The 13,620-nt window shown below is 37.8% G+C and overlaps 1 long non-coding RNA gene across 1 annotated transcript in view; it reads right to left on the bottom strand.

The window, feature by feature from the left end:
* Positions 1 to 5,825: 5,825 nt before the first annotated feature.
* Positions 5,826 to 13,620, bottom strand: part of LOC143402468 (uncharacterized) — a 31,355-nt gene continuing 23,560 nt past the window's right edge. The window contains exon 2 of the long non-coding RNA XR_013091717.2: positions 5,826 to 6,374. This is a non-coding gene — a long non-coding RNA (uncharacterized LOC143402468). The remainder of the gene's footprint in view (positions 6,375 to 13,620) is intronic.

Below are 13,620 nucleotides of genomic sequence, written 5' to 3'. Positions count from 1 at the left end.
TTTCTGGTAATATATATATATATACATATATATATATATATGTATATATATATAAATAAAAATAAATTTCCTATCTTGATCTGTGAGACAAGAGCAGTTTCAGAGATTTCTATTTGGTTTTTCGTACTATGTTAACTCTTATTTCATAGGCTTAGCCTCTAATGTTGGGGTAATTCCAAGTGCCTACTACATTGATTTCAGTTATAAACTAGGGAACTGAAGAAATGACCACTGGGGTCTGTAGACCTTGTGAGCCAGATTTTAATCCGAACTCAATATAATGCCTGGAATCTGCAGACCCTCATTCTAACAGAGGGGGATATGATGTGTTTTGGATCTCTGGCAACCAATGTTGACAGACCCCATGTCCAACTGTCCTTGACTTATCTGAGTATTCTTCTTTCCTCAGAGTATCCACTTACCCAAGACTGTAGCCATAGGTTCCTTTGGGAGATATTATTGTGGATACTTACTGAAATGTTGTAGTATTCATCTTTCTGAGATCCCTTCAGGACAAGGGGTTTGGGATCTGAAAATTATCTCAACTCCAGAAGCTAAGAGATTATAAACTTTAATTGATATGACTGTCCTCAGTCTCTTGTTCTTCTATTATTCTTGTTCTTCTATCTGCCTTTGTTCTGGTTGTAGAAGTTAAGCAGCTCCCTGTTGGCTACTATCAGGTATATTTTTCCCCTTGCAGATGTCATGTTCTGTTACTCATCTTGACTTCCTATGGGTCAAGCCCCTTGGCTTCCATTTTGACTTTGTAAATCCATATGGTAATTGCATCATTCTGGCTTCAGGTAGTTAAGTAGTCCTACCTAGCCTCTATTACTTTAAGGCCTCACCACCTCCACAAATACTAAAGAGTTTAACTCTGTGATCACCTCCTCTACAGTTAGCTGCAGCATGCAAGGAAGAGCCAATGTGAACTTTTTTGTTCTGCTCAGGCCTGTCTCTCTAATTTATTCTTACTGATCTTGGTTGCTGGTATGTTCTCTAGGTTTTATGTAGAACATAACTCTGGCTTCATAATCTATCCATTCCAACATATCCACTTCCCTCAGCCCCTTTATTTCTTCCTCTGTCATCATCCAGGGTAATCTAGGCTTCTTGGCATTGGCCATAACTTGCTTTAACTATCTAAGAGCTACTCTATCAGTGAGTTCACTATATCACCAAAGGTTCTTGCCATAGTATTCAATATGATACACTGAGAAAGAGTCTTCAATCCAATACATTTTTGTTTATTTTTATCTTACATTATGGATCCTTTCATCAACTACCTTTCACTATTCTGTGTCTAATCAGGAAATGGATACTACAGTTTAATATAAACAGGAGAGTTTTAAAGAATTTTTAAACTATGATAGAGCAGTAACTATAAAGATGTAAAATAGACTCTACAGTGAAACCTTAGGGCTGAGAAAATACTCAAAGAAGGAAGAGCTTGAAAGAGATTTCCTCCTCAATGTTTGGGTTTAGAAATCATTAGAGAAGGTATGGTTACAACTGGATGGCTGTTTTCTAGTTTTTTTAAGGCTGGAGTTGGTCTGCCATTGTCAGGCAGCCGGGTGTAGATGAGCTATGGTTGGTGAGTAAGCCTAGAGAAGAGTTCTGGGGTGCACCAGTGTTGACAATAGGGAGACACAGCGAGGTGTCACTGGGCTGCCTAGGCAAGGGCTGTGATTGTCAGGGGAAACTGTTTAGCTTCTGTATGTATCCATATAGGCACATGAGAATGCCCTTGCAGTAACAGAGCAATTCCTTATTTCTTCCTATCAAAATAGAGCTATGCTTCTTACAAGTGAAGAAATCCTTTCTCACTTTTCCCTGAATGAGAAGACACATGGTTTCAAAAATCTCAGGGGCCCGGGTGCAGTGGCACATGCCTATATTCCCAACATCTTGGAAGGCTGAGGCAGGAGGATCACAAGTTCCAATCTCAGCAATTTAGTGAGGCCCTAAGCAACTTAGCAAGACCCTATCTCAAAACTTTAAATAATAATAATAATAATAATAGTGAAAAGGGCTGGGATGTGGCTCAGTGGGTAAGCACCCCTGGTTTCAATCCCTAGTGTGAAAAAGAAAAAAATAAAAAGTCTCAGGGAACTCTGCAGAACCAACATCTTTAGGGTTATCCATCCAGGTGCCCCCATTTTCCATTATATCCCCAGCCAGGATCCCTAGCATAACAGGCATGCCTTGTGTAAATATCCAAGAACCTCTGGAGCTCTGAGCCTCAACAGTCTTGCTCAGTTGTTTGCCATGTCTGCTCTTCCACTTCAAGGGCTTAAGGCTTCTTTGTACACTCCCCAAATGGTGTTCTGGTTCTCATTCTTAGCTTTTAACTGTTTGCTAATGACTCACAGTTTCTCATCAATCCTCTGTAGGGCAAAAGAACAACTAGAAGTAACTAGTTACCTCCAATGTTTTACAGCTTTTGCTATTCCACATTTTTCAAATGTTGAATTATTTCATCTACAAGGATGTTTACCTCCACTCAAACATCTTCCCAGGTAACCAACCACAAGTGCTAATCTTTAGCAATTGGGCTTCCACCTTGTGCCAGGAACTATCTATGTTTCCTCTACTCTTCAGGGTGGTATCTTCTTTGTATTTGGGTGATGACTATGGCAATTTTGTGTTCTCATCTTATCACCAGATTTCCCAGATCACCCTCAGTACCACGTGCATTAGTGCATGCCTATTGAGAAGCAAATGCCAATGTGGAATTAGCCTTCTAAGAGATTTTTGGGAAGAAAGAGATTGAAAAGACATGTGGAGAGGCTTCACACCACAGTCCAGGTCTGATGTCTATGGTATGTAGGGGAAGGGAAGTCTATCGGGAAGGAGGGGGCTTAAGCTGCAGTGTGATTCCATGAAAAGTTCACCCAGGTTAATGGAGAGTCCTCAAGTCAACATTACCCATTGGAAGACCCCATATTTTGCCAAACCAGACCTTCCTGAGTGCACCTGTTGTGCTCAGTCACCGCCCAGGAGTAACCTGTGGGAGATGTGTGAAAACAGTGTAGATACAGAGAAGCTGTAGTGGTGGGGAATTAGCTAATTATGCAGATACGCATGGTACATTGCTCCCTGGGGAGCCAGCACCAAGGAGAAAACTTTCTAGCCCCATCAAGCAAGTGGTTGATGGTTCAAGCACTCTGAGACACTGAGAGCTTGAGGAGACAGAAAATAGATGTTTGGATCTGCAGCAACTTGAAGGCATGCTAGAGAAGAAACTGAGGCTTGGAGCCATCATGAAACTGATAGTGTTTTGACTTACCTGAGTCAGCAAAGCTGGATCATAAATTGCAGCAGACATCACATGTCATTACAGAGTCAGCAAAGGTGGGCACGGAACCTAGCATCATCAAAGGTGGGGATTCACCAACTGAGTTGTTATTTTTTGTGGTGCTGGAGATAGAAACTATGGCCTCATGCATGCTAGGCAAGTGCTCTACAACTGTGCTATATCCCCAGCTCAAGCTTACTTTTAAACAGTGATAGTGTTTCTGAGAATCAGACTCAGGAAGGTATGATATGGGTGAGTGGTTTAAAGTTTGGCATTTAAAATCAGATATACCTGGGTTTGAGTCTTAGTTTACTTATCAGTAAAATGGGGATAATAATAGTCCTGACCTTAGAGGAATGTGTGATAAAATCAACTAAAGTGAACATTAAGCTTTTAGCACAAAACATGACACATTGCACTCAAAAGATTTCCTCCATTAAATAATAAAAAAAACACAGTTAATTAAAGACAGAACCATTTTACAACTATACAGATCAAAGAAATGTGGGAGAAAAAATAAGAAAGATAAGCATGGGATCAAAAAGAATTCAATGATCACATTTTGTTGCTAGTAGGTTTCTTTTCGAAGACAAGTAGCTAGCATTTCTTGGTCCAAAAGATAGTTCTTATAACTCAATAACTGAATTTATAGGGCTATAGTAGTAAGGTAGCTAACTAAAATTTCTACTAACGGAAATTGCGTGCTAGTGAAGTAAGGCTATCTGTGCCTTCATTTCTTCAGGAATGAACTTCTCTGTCTGCTTCTGAGGAGCTCGCTGCCAAGATTAATTCAGCTGGAGCAAGAGGCTTGGGGGAGCAAGGTAGGTTTAAAGAAGGGGAGGGCAGAGAAAATCAGCTCTTATAATCCCCACTGGTTTCTTTATCAGAATTTTTTCCTTCTCAGTAAATGCTTTGGTGGTTGGAAGTGTGAACTCTGCTCAGATTTATATTTGGCTTATATCTACCAGAGAATATTTGTATGTCTTGGTTAAGTTACTATGCTCTTAGGCTTCATTTGTCCCTCCAAATCTATTCTGCAGCTTCTCTACCCTGCTCTGTATCCTGTAATCAAGTTTGCTTGCCCTCGGATTTTCAGCGGGGTTCAGCCAGGGGGAGATGCTTCAGGAGAGAGAGAGGAGAGAGGCCAGAGTATTTATTCTCTGTGTGACCCGGGTCACAGATTGGTAGTGTCTGTGTCCTTGAATCAAAGGGTTCAGCTGCTGTAGGCTGGTATTGCAGCGTTCCAGCCTGGGAGAGTAGGGACTTCCAGAGGTTGTTAACCCCTCATCATTGCTTTCTGGTTTCCCTTACCCCTACCCACAACTGTAAATTGTCTGTCTATTAAACTATCTTTATTTTGCCCTTTTGAACTTGCCATCTATTCTCTATTTGGATGGGTTGTAGCTGATAGAATTTTCCTTCATCTCTAAATCTGTTCCCTTATTTTTAAAACAGGGATAATAATAGCATTTGCATCATAGAATTCCTATAATGGATATTGAGGTAATAGACAAAATTCTCAGCACAGTGCCTAAAACATAATGAGTGCTAAATGAATGTTAGCTATCATTATTACTGTCGATTGTCATTTGAATTCAGGACCCAGCCACTGGAATTGAAAAAAGAATGCCAAGGATTGGGCTTTTGACCAAAACTTCCACTTGAGCCAGGATACATGGCAACATCTAAGATCAATGAAAGGTTAAATCTCACTGGGCTTATTATGTGGTAAGTCTGCTGTTTCCAATATTCCTATAATTGACAAACTCACAGAAGGATAGTGCTGATCATTATTACTGAGCATATTTATAAGACAAAGCTCAGTGGTCCTGCTGTTCTTGTATTCCTTGATACAAATTAAACTAATTTAGAGAAGGAATTCTCAATTAGTAGCATGAGGTAGAGGAAAAAAAATTCTTAAAGCGCATAAAAAGGCATTACCACAAATTAGAGATGCAAGGTTATTTCTTTCTAAAGACTTCATGATTCTTGAATATATAATGTATTGCATTGAAAAGAAAGCAATATCTCAAAATTAATGTAGCAATTTGTCCACATTATATCTGTAATCATTTTCATGACCTCACTGTGGCTTGGATCTGTTATTTTATGTGGCCATTTAGGAGATAATAGTCCTAATGGGGCTATGTTGCAGATTTTATCTCACCATAAGTCTCATAGCCTAGGGAAATGTTCTGCTCCATTATTTAAAACTGTACTCATAGCCTGATGTCCATTTTGCAAATTCATGCCAATGATCACAAGAGAAATGGAGAAAAAGCAGAGAGAGAGAGAGTATATGCTAATCAATTCCCACTAGTGGAAGAAAATTTCAAGTGCATGTTTTTCCAGGAGTGGATAGATAGTATTATTTTCCTAAACAAAGGATTTTTTTATGTGTGTATATATGCATGGAATAAAATGGAATCTAAAGAAAAAAAATCAATGTACCAAACATAGATTCTACTAGTGCACCATTAGTGTGTTACTATCCGGTGATTGTAACAAATGACCACAAACTGGGTAGTTCAAAACAAAAGAAATTTATTCTATCACAGTTTTTGAGGCTAGCAATCCAAAATCAAGTATCAGCAGTATGGTATTCTCCCCAAAGTTCCCTGAGGGGCAATCCTTTATTTCTTCCTCGCTCTGATGGTACTCCTTGGCATTCCTTGGCTTGGTTAAGATTGTGCCCTATGTTCTGTCTCCATCTTCACATGTCCTCCTTTTTTCTGTGTTTCTACTTCTGTATTCTTACAAGGATGCTAGTCATCCTGAACACAGGGCCCACCCTAACCTGGTATGACCTTATCTTAACTTGATTACATCAGCAAAGACCCTATTTCCAAAAATGGTCACATTACTGGTTCTGGGAGGACATGATTGTGTTTGGTGTGTTGCAGAGGGGGGTGGGTATCCAATTCATGACAGTGTATATCACCCTAACTACTCAAGGTCTGATGATGTCTTTGTGTGCACTTTTAGGCTCCTTTTTTCTTTTCTTCTTCCATTCTTGATTATAATCATTTTAGCCTTCTTTTTATATCTTTATTTTTGTTTAATTCATTTTGCTCACCTGGAGGAATAAAATATAAGTTACATCATATTAATGCTTACACAGTAATCTGTAGGACAAGTGGTTTGTCTCCCCTGTTCCCACTACAACTGCCTTCATATGGAGCAGACTCATATCCTCACTATCCCTTTGCTACATGGTAGAGATGGGATTGGGGAGAGGGATTTCAGTGAATTTTAACTCAGCAGGCTTCTCCACGTGTTGTTTTATAGTCCACCTCAAGTGAGATTCCCTTCAGGTAATTCCCAGTTCTCCGTTGCCATCCCACAACTTCTGCCTTCCAATGTTATCTCCCCTGCAGTTATTTCCCATAGGATACTCTTAGCAAAGTGACTGGCTTTTGTCCTCACTTAATATATTGATTTTCTAAAATTCCACAATTATTTCACATTTCTCAGCATATGTGATTAAAATATAGAATGTATGGACTATTTGGCAGAGAGGAAGCATAGAGACAGAGATAGAGAATATTTCTGCCTTTCCAGCCCTTCTCTGCTCAGTCTCTTCCTTCACTCTTCCTCATGCAAGGACATACTGCTAAGGTTCAGAGTCTAAATGATGGATTGATGTTCATGCCCATGCACTTATGCTGGGTCCCTCTGTTGTGGTCTAGATATGAGATGTCCCCCAAAAGCTCATGTGTGAGACCATGCAAGAAAGTTTAGAGGTGAAAGGATTGGGTTAGGTGAATTTTAGTCTAATTGGCACATTGGTCCTCTGATAGAGGTTAACTGGGTGTTAACTGCAGGCAGGGAGGGTATGATTGGAGATGGTGGATCATTGAGGGTATGCCTTTTGGGTATGTATTTTGTCTGGTGAGGGGATAGCTGTCTCTGTCTCTATTTCCCTCTCTCTCTCTCTCTCTCTCTCTCTCTCTCTCTCTCTCTCCCTCCCTCCTTCCCTCCCTCCACCCCCTGCTTCCTGGTGCAATGCTTCCAGCTGCTTTCTTCTTTCCTCCCCCACACTCTTCCACCATGATGTCCTGCCTCACTTCAAGCCCCAAGGAATGGAGCTGGCGATCAGTAGACTGAGACCTCTGAAACCATGAATCCCCAAATAAACTTTTTCTCCTGTGTTTTATTCTTATCAGGTCTTTTGGTCACAGGAGTGAAAAAGCTGACTAAAACATTCTTCATCTTGCTGCATATGCAGTGATAAGGCCAGAGGCAGTCTAGTTCCCTCTCAAAGCATACCTGAACTTCTTGGTCACTGCTTTGATTCCTGAACCATGTGGACTGGCCAAAAGGTGGTAAGAGCCTAATATGTGTGAGTGGTTGTGGACGAGAAGAGGCTTACTCCATTTAGTTATTTAGATGATTCTGCATATACAGTCCAAAATCAGTTTTACCTTCACTTTGCATTGGAGGAGATATACCTCAAAGCCAGAACTTTGCACTTTGCTTCCCTTTTGCTTGTGTGTATGTGTGTGTGTGTGGGTGTGTATGTGGGGGAGATGAACAGCAGGAATCTCTGAGGAGGGATGATGTTAGTTTTTTACAACCTTTAACCAAATATTATCATCATCCCAGCACTTCTAAAAAGTGTCTTACAAGGAATGTTTAAAATGATAGAGCTGGGTTTATGTATTGATTTTACTTATCCAAGTCATTCATTAGTTCAAATATTAGGAACATGGTATATGTTTCTGGAAGATCATTTCAAAGGTGAAACTATGTTACATGTTACTGGAGATATCTGGAGGATGTATTTGGAAAGCTTCCCACTTACATATTGCAGCAAAGTATAAGGAAAGAGAATGGAATTTGTAGCTGGCTTTGACTAATGTATTTCTAGCTGGTGATTAGACCTTAGTGCTTGTATCTCTGCATAATGCTTCATTTGTATGAGATATAACACTCTCTTAGAAACAGTGTTTGTGGAAGATTTCCTATTAAACTTATTCAGTGGCTAACTTAGAGGTTATGACAATATTTTACAACCCAAGTCATTAACCAAATAGATATTGAAATTTAATATTTTACCTTATCATTACATGTGTAAAACATTATTATAATTATGAAGGCTATCATTTATTACACAATCATTAATTAATAGAATTTGGAAATGTTGGCTTATTTCAAGCTAGGCCAAAGTGCACATTAAACTTCCAATACCATTGAAACCAGCAGGCTTTTAACTATCTTTAACAAGTTGGTTTAGCTAAAGTAAATGTTAAAATCCTGATATATAAAATTTTGACATAATGAAATCATTTCTCTTTTATAAAGGATAAGAGTATAATTTTTTTAAGGAACTAGAGTTTTAATTATATTCAATTTTAGTCATTTTGTTAATCACTTAATCTTTTTATTATTCCAAATGAACCCAGCTACTATAATAAAGATTATTAGAACTACATGTATATGTACATCCTCCCATACACACCTATCCAGCTATTAGAAATATTCTCTCACAGATAGGGTGCATTTACTAACTGTGAGTTTATGATATAGTTAAAAATGTCACTAAATTGACAAGAGAGAAACATATTTTCATGAGGCCATTGTTCCAGACCTTTAGTGTACTCTTTGATGGGACAAACTTGTACTTGCTTTTTCCAATAAACACTTGGTGAATTTGTTGCTCTGATGCCATTATTAAGAGTACAATAGGTAAGTATTACCTATTAAGGCTAAATTGAATGGTAGACTTCTTTTTAAAAAATTGTTTAATATTTATTTTTTAGTTATCGGCGGACACAACATCTTTGTATGTGGTGCTGAGGATCGAACACGGGCCGCACGCATGCCAGGCAAGCACGCTACTGCTTGAGCCACATCCCCAGCCCTGGTAGACTTCTTAAATGACTGTCATTTCCAAACACATACACATCTCCCATAATCTGCCAAAGACAGCATTTCCCAGTTTTATTTTACTTCTTTACTGCATTGTCAGTGAACTTTCAGTCAGCCCAAGGAAGCAGTGTCTATAAACTAGAGTTCAGGGGAGATTGCCTGAGGGAAATTAAAGCCCTCAAAAATTAAATACTTATCCATGGTGACCCAGAAAATCATTAGACCCAAATCCTCTGGCTCCTGAGAAAAGCCCTCTTTTTGCTTTCACTTTTGATGTTATGTGCCTCCCTGTGGCACCTTCTGAATATGCTTTCTCAAGGTGTGCTTTGGCATGGCTAAATTTATTGAGGCTATTAACTGGATCTTGAAATGCAAGTTCCACTTTTTGGTGTTAGGCAGATTCAGATGTAAAATCTGAACTGTATCCGTATGACCACATACCGACTTCAATCCTTTCGGACAACTTCAACTTAATATCACTGGAAATTCCTTGCATGGATCATGAACAACATGTGACCCCCCAAATTCTTTTCAGTTCATTATTACCTTTCATCTGTTCTGGAATATCTGAACTGGATGTTTTTTTCTACCTATAGCATCTCATTTCTTAACAATTTAAAGAAATATTTAACTGCATGAAAATGAAGTTCGTGACTGAAACAGAAAGAATATTCCAGGAGTGTTTACACTACTTTATCTTGATTTAATTGTGCAAGGTTAGGTAACAGCAAAGAAAAATCCACTGCTAATGAAACTGAAATTTTCCAGCCCACCCATTCCTTCTTCTGGGTCCTGTGCTACTGAAGTTCCTCTCATGGCATAAGCATTGTTCTTCCGTGTATCCATGCCTGTGTCTGTTAAGACCTTCTGTACAATAGCCTCAGAACTCTGGTTGCAATTAGAGTTTTGATTAGCTGTCAGTGATGTCATAGCCATGGTTATTTTAAATCCGCTGTGCTAAGTGTTTTCCTTTTCTTAATGTACTGTAGAAATTCCATTTCTTGACAGCAATAAGACACTTCAGGCAGTGTGTTTCAGGGCCAATATTGCACTTCTCATGGAGTTAAGACACTTGGCCTTCAGCCTCATGACTTATAACATAATCTGAGTTATGCTATAATCACCCAGATATATACATGGCCTGTTGTGTTTTATTGCCTAAATGGAACCTGCCCCAGCACCTCATCAACTGACAAGGTGGGAATATAGCCCCAAATGACTGTTCAGAATCCCACTGGGAGTTGCATTTGGTCAGATCTCCTTCAGCCTTTCAGAGGTTGCACTGAAACTGTGGAGGCCTTTCGTACATTTACCACGCAACAGAAACCAAACTCTCCAGCATCTCATGTCTCACTGCCAGACTGCCTAACTTACTTTGCCAAATATCTCCCCCTCAACACATTTACTGAACTTTAAAACAGCAGAACAGCATTGAATGAAGTCCAGTAATTTTTATAGGATATATTTTAGTCACTAGACTTTGAAGGCTATTCCAACATTAATTATAAAGTTTCTGTGTCTGGATAACATATTGTTAACAGTTATTTTGCAAGTGCTAATGGCAAGATGGAAGATTTCCAATAATTTTATTGAGGAAGTGGCAATTAAAATGTTGAACACTACAGTGTACATACAAAATAAAAATAACCTTGCAAACACTATACAATATCTCATGACAAAAATGGGAAAATACTATTAAAAAAAACAGATATGACTTTGCATCTGTACCTCACTTTTGCTTGAGATGGATTAAAGGGTCTAATTTCATTTGTTTGTTAATATTTCAAAGCAGCATAAAATGCTAGAATTCTGGGCTGGTTTGATATTGTTTACTACAACATCATGAAATGATTTTAGGACAAGTTATTATCCATATTTCTTTCAATAGCAAATATCACTAAAATGAGATCATTGGCTTAGTGTGACAATTTATGACTCTAGAAATGCATGAGCTGTCTTTTCTAAAGACTTTCAAAGCCTCATCTAGCATGGTTTTCCCTCTGGTGCTCTCTTGTGTGACCACCCATCTTCCAAACTCACCCACCGCAGTCAGCCAGCAGTTCTGGGTTGTTAGCCTGTCAGAACTTTGAGATCAGAATGATTGACAGCAGGAAGCAGCAGGTAGGACAGAGAGAACACTAATAGCTGTAGTGTGGAGGGCAAGACACAGGGCTGAGGGATGTGCCCAGGGTCACATAGCTGCAGAGCAGTATATGATGCAGGCAGACTCCAGGTTGAGCCTGTCTTTTTCACCACATTGTTTCTAATCACTTTAGAGTGCAAATTAATAATTGCAGAGTCAAGCCTACTCAAATCAAACACTGACTTTCTTTCAGGGGTTAGTTACTATCATATTTTGAAAGGGATTTTAGACCAAGAGTACAGCTGCTTTATGACCATTTTATTTTGTAGACATACACTTACTGCTATATGACAGCCTAGGTTATTTTTTTGTTTTAAATGGAAGAATCATGTATATTTTCTATTTTTATTTGAATCAATAATTGGAGTACTTAAGAATACTGGCTAATGAAATCAATTCTGTTGACCCTGTAATATCACTGTATGTGGTTTTCTTTAACATCCACATGGTATACTTCCCTTTGTCTTCTTTGGTGGACCATTTCTTAAAAACACCCTTTCTTCTAGAGGATCAAAAAAGAACATTGCAACTAAGGACTATTATTCTTAAATTTACAGAAACTGGCTATCCAGCAGTTTTTAACCCACTTTTGCTAAATCAAGGTGTTGTTTAGTTTAAACTTAAGAGCCAATATTATAAAAAGGAATAATTTTCTTCAATGAACTTCTCTCTTTTTTTAACATATGTATATGGAATTAATTAATTTAATTTCTGTTACTTTATTTACTCATTTTTGTGAAACTTAAATATTAAATCAGTTTATTAGATTATTCTTTAATATTTTTACAATAATTAATTTTAATTAATAAAATTAATATTTTATTAATATTTTAATAACACATAAAGGGTATATGAATATCAGTTAACTAATTTATTTCTGGGGATTTACAATATAACTTAGCAGCAATATTTCTTTAAGATGTCATTCTATGACAGAATTGCTCACGTTATTTATTTCTTAGTGAATATTCTTGGTTCAATTGGGTGTGGATATTACCTTTCCACCTTTGCCTCTGTGAAGAGATAGAACATTTTCTTTTTGTGCCCCATGTGTTATGATATTTTCCTCTAGTGGATGTTCAAAAAATGCTCATAAACTGGTAGAAAGCTGAGGATATGTATTTAATTCATCATGTAATATGATTATTTTCATATTTCAAGAAAGTAATCCCAATTCTTAATAAAAGTCTTGTGTTTAGAATAAATATATTAAACATTTGTTCATGTAAATGATGTTGGAATTTTTTTCCCACCTTATTTTCAAGACTGGTAACTAATGCAACCAAGCATGAAAGAGAAGCTTTTGGATAGGAACCAATATAATGGGTAGATGGTAAAGTGTAAGTCTAAAAATGCCATCCTTTTGTTTTTCTAATACAGATAGGATTAATTTTAAAATAAAAAGTTTTAAAGATAGATAGAAAATATACATGAATAGAATTTGGTTGCAAAAATGACCTTAGAAAATAAAGCTGTTTCCTGTTGGTGGGTTGGGTCCCCTGGAGCCAATTAGTGAATTCTTTATCTAAATTATGCATTAGGTCTTGAAAGCATTAACTTCCAAAAGATGCCCAATTTATTCCCAGAATGGGTAGAAGTACTCTGCTATTGGATGAGCTATCATTAAAAAGAAAGCAGAATAATTTTTACCTTCTCAGAAGTCACTGGAAAGAACCGTAGTTGTCTATTATTGACAATGAAAGTTTTTATGACTAGTATTCCAGAAATTTATTTTCCTTTTTCTTGATTCCCTCTGCATCCTGTGATTCTGTGGTTATTCTACGAAATATAAAGATCCACAGTTTGGAGTTTATTCAGTGTAACCAACGGGAGGAAGATCCTCTAGTGTTTGCTTCTTTGGGCTTTGAGGACTAATGGATCTAGGTTTGATTGCTGTCTCTGCTTTCCTACATATGGGAAGTTGGAAAATACTTAAATTCCAAGAAGTTCAATTTCCTTATACATATAATGGGGAAAATCCATTTGACTTGGATATTATCATAGGATTTAAATGAAAAGTATTTGAAAAGTCCCTGACACAGAGCTTACATACATGATAGCTTCATGAGATATTTCCTTTAATATATTTATTAGCTAGTTTGCACTAATTCATGTGTCCTTAGAAAGAATGCCTAAGGTCATAGAATATTGGGAGCAGTGGGGAGAAAACTTGAATCCATGCACAATCCTAGTTCCATCAGGACTTCCGCAACCTGAAAACAGAGCCACCCAGTAATTGGTAGAAAAGCAAAAGGATTCAAAGCTTTCAGGGCAATTGGAGGCCAAATCTGGCAGTAAATGGATGGAG

This window comes from Callospermophilus lateralis, chromosome 6, assembly GCF_048772815.1.
Source record: "Callospermophilus lateralis isolate mCalLat2 chromosome 6, mCalLat2.hap1, whole genome shotgun sequence".
In the NCBI taxonomy this organism is placed as follows: domain Eukaryota; kingdom Metazoa; phylum Chordata; class Mammalia; order Rodentia; family Sciuridae; genus Callospermophilus; species Callospermophilus lateralis.
This window is presented reverse-complemented; position numbering and strand designations above follow the sequence as displayed.